Below are 3,786 nucleotides of genomic sequence, written 5' to 3'. Positions count from 1 at the left end.
GTCGCCCTGCACCGTGCTGTTTTGGGCCCCCGGCAGCAGCGTGGCTGCTACGATCACTACAGCCGCAGCAGCCCTGCCTATAACAGGTCATGAGCGTGCGCGCTAAAAGGTACGGATTGCTGCCGCGGATGCGACAACACCAGCTGAACGGCTTGATCATGCTGAAGTCGTGAGCGTATGGCCTGTCCCCCAACCTGAAGCCTGGCTTCCCCGCCCCTCAAGCGATCGCTCCCGCCCATCTGACCCGCATCTGCCCGCGGCTGCATCACGTTTGCACCACACAAGCCGCGCGGGCGCGACCGGCGCACAGAGTGCTGCGCGCACACCTTGATGGCTGGCTTCGCGTACAACCGCAGGTTGTGCACACCGCCATGGCTGCCATTCTGCTGCAGCACCAGGCTCTGGGTTGATGCGTCATACGCAAATACGGTTCCTGTCACCTCCTGCGCGTCATTGTGAGTGTAGGCGTTTGCATGCTGCGTCTCGAGGGGCTGGGCTGCGGGCGCAGCACGCATGCAGCGTGGCACGACCGCAGGGGGCCGCACCGCGCAGCCTCACGCACACGCGCTGCGTGCTGCAGCTGCGCCGCATGCTTGAGGGATGCCCTTTGCAGCGATACTGCCATGAGCATATGCTGAGCGCCTGGGGACCCTGGGACAAGGCATGATGGGTGCGCGCGCGCCGCATGCAGCTCGAGCTGTACAGTGTGCGGCAGCGCGGTGGGCCCCCCACGCGGTAAACACACGCCTCGCACCTCATCAAACACTGTCCGGATGGTGACCTTGCAGCCAACGGCCCACTCCCCAGCGTCTGCTGTTAGGACTGCTGCCTCCCCTGCCTCCCCCATAGTTTCGGCCAGGCTCCCGCCCAGCTCCAGCGGGGCCGCCCCCAGACTGAATGACTCTTACTCCAGCTTGCCAGTGTTCAAGCGTCGCAAGGCGCCAACCGGGGTGAGGCGGTGTGATCTGGCGTTTGAAGACACGAAGTGAAACGTAAACTGAAACATACACAGACGTCCCACAACAGGCTGCACCGGGCATAAGCTGGTTGGCGGGTGGTGGTTGGGATGTCACCGCGCTCAACAGTGACCAGCACAAGCGCTGCTCGCTCGCCAACTAGCAGGTTGAGGTTGTTTTATTGAAGGCCGTGATATCAAGTGGCAATTCATAGGGAGTTGCAAAATTTTCATAGTCTCCGGGAGTCACAGTGCATCACGGTCTGACAGCACAAGCGGGATGCAGCTTGGCAACCGCACCGAAACCGCTCTTCATCAGCAGGACAGCAGCGAATGACCCCAGCCACCGCATGCAACAGTCTCTCTGGCGCGGTTGGGTGGCATGATAGCCAAAGCCTAGAGCTGTTGTGTTGCTGCTTCGAGTAAGAATATAGATGCATCGCGCGAGGTGGTGGGCGCACCCGCTGCGACCCTGTCAAGGGGCTGGCTGCCATTGCACCAGGGGTCCCATGTGCAGCGTCGCCATGCTCTTTCTCATTCTTGGACCCTTGCTGGTGTGGAGAGGAGGCACGTGTTACACATACAAACAAGGCTCATTCAGCGGTTGACGATGCGCAAGGGGCCCTGCCAAAGCCACACAAGGCCAAGAAAGGGGCTGGGGCGCAGAGGCAACCCGACACAGGCACCAGCACACTGCAGCACGACACACATGTGCGTGCCTCCAACCACCAAGGATGCAAGAGGCCTTCTAGGCAGCAATGACTCACAACAGAATCGGATTGGAAAGCACCTTTCACTAAGATCCTCTGAGTTGGATTCAAGACAATGATGACGCTCATAATCCAGGTGGAGACGGCCCACACGCTGCACAGTAAGCAAGCCCGCAAAACAACCGACGCTATTCACACGCATTGCAGCACTGCTTGGTCAAATCGGCGTGTACGGCGTACCCGCCAAAGGCGCAAGCGGCGTCGTGCTCAGCGCTCTGCAGCGGCGAGCCAGGCTGGTTGGGGTGCCCGCATGTGCCATGGCACGACGACGAGTTGAAAACCAACATTTGGAACGCCATGCTGGGCAGGGCCGCCACGCGGCAGGCCCAAAGCAGGAGCCGCGCGAAATACCCCGGGCCCACCGACGGCGCTGGTGGGTCGTAACAGCTGGCCCGCACGCTCCCACCTGGCCGCGCCCCGGCCTGCCGCCTCGCTCGCTCGCCTACTCGCAAGCACGCGGTCGAGCAGCCGGTGCCCCCCCCCCCAAGCCGCCCCGACGTCGCCCCCCACCACTACCACCACGGCTGCCTGGAAATACGCGACGCCGCCTCTCATCCAGCGGCGCGACCTGCACATCTAAACCCACGCAGCGGCCCCAGCACACCCTGTGTCGCCGCGTCGCGCTCTCTGCGGCGGCCCTGAAAATTGTCGGCACGGCAGCGCAGGACGAGAGCCCGTGACGAGGCGCGCACGTGATACGTCACACAGTCATTGCTGCAGCAGCGCCAGCTCGTCCACGACCGCGCGTATAAGCTTGTTGGGCACGAGGGCGCCCCTGACTAACGGCTGGTTAGTCAGGGGGCTGGTCTCGCTCTTACTCATCCAGGAGAGGATCGCGGCCCGCTCTGCGCCATGCAAGGTCGACAGGAGGTCGGGGGCGGCGGATGGTTGTTGCTTCTTGTGACTGGTGGGTGTTGGCACGCGTGGATAGCCCTGGCGCTCCGCGCGAGCAGATGCAGCTATGCGTGCGGGCAGCAAGGGTGCCTGCTCGCACACGCGCGCGTGCGTCCGCGGCGCGCGAGCATGCGGGCGCGCGCGCTGCTCCCCACCGTATGTCTGGCCGTCGCTCGCGACCACCGGGTCTCGGAACGGCTCCTGGCAGGGCGGCGGCGAGGAGTGCATATCATGACGACAGGCATCGCATCGCGGCGCTGATCGGCATTGGCGAATGCCCAGGTGCAAGATGACATGCAGCTGCTGCCCCTGGCTGCAAAAGCTAGAGGCGGCGCCTCCGTTTGGGGGCTGTGGTTTGCCCTTGCCGCACTGTTGTCCCCCCTTGCCTCTGGCACACACATGGTGTGACGAGCTTCGCTGTCAGTGTGCCACAGTAGATCAGAAATAATGTCAACCATCAGCTAACACATGCCCACACGCAGACCGACAGCAACCCCCCGCCCTGCGCATCGCAGGCCGGTGCACCGTTGACAAGTCAGCCCGCACCTGTGTGATGGGGCAGCACAGCAGATCTGTCAACGCGTCAAGCCGCCCGACAAGCTGCGCCGCCAGACCCCTTGCGCTCGTCGCAGCCGCCGCCGACTGCCCGCTCGCGCCGCCGCCGCCGAGCCCGCCGCCCCCCAAGCTGCTGCCCCGCCGCGCCGCCGCGCCGATGTGCAGCCCGCTGACCCCACCAACGCCGTTGGCCGGGAAGCTCCCGGCCGGCGCGGCGGCGGCGCCGCCCAGCGCCGCGTGCGCGAACGCGCCGGGGTGCTGCACAAGGGGCGCCGCGGGCGACGTGGCGGCGGCGGCCCTGCCCGCCAGCCCCAGGTCGGCCAATCCCAAGAGCCTGTCAAACGGCAGCGGCGCGGCGGCCGGCGCGGCGTGTTCTGAGGGCCCTGCGCCAAAGGTCTCCGTCTCCCTCGCCAGCATCATGGACAGGTGCGGCGGCAGTGCCGCCGCCGCCGCCGGCCGCTGCTGCTGCTGCTGCTGTTGCTGCTGTTGCTGCTGCTGCGCCTGCGGCGGCTGCTGCTGCCGCGCAGCCGCCGCGACGATCAGCGGCTGCGGCCGCGGCGGTGGCGGCGGCGCGTAGCTGGGGGCCGCTGCAGAGGACGCCGCGCGCGGCCC

The sequence above is a fragment of the Monoraphidium neglectum genome (genome assembly GCF_000611645.1).
Source record: "Monoraphidium neglectum strain SAG 48.87 unplaced genomic scaffold scaffold03632, whole genome shotgun sequence".
In the NCBI taxonomy this organism is placed as follows: Eukaryota; Viridiplantae; Chlorophyta; class Chlorophyceae; order Sphaeropleales; family Selenastraceae; genus Monoraphidium; species Monoraphidium neglectum.
The sequence above is the reverse complement of the archived record's forward strand: the minus strand, read 5'-3'. Positions refer to the sequence as shown.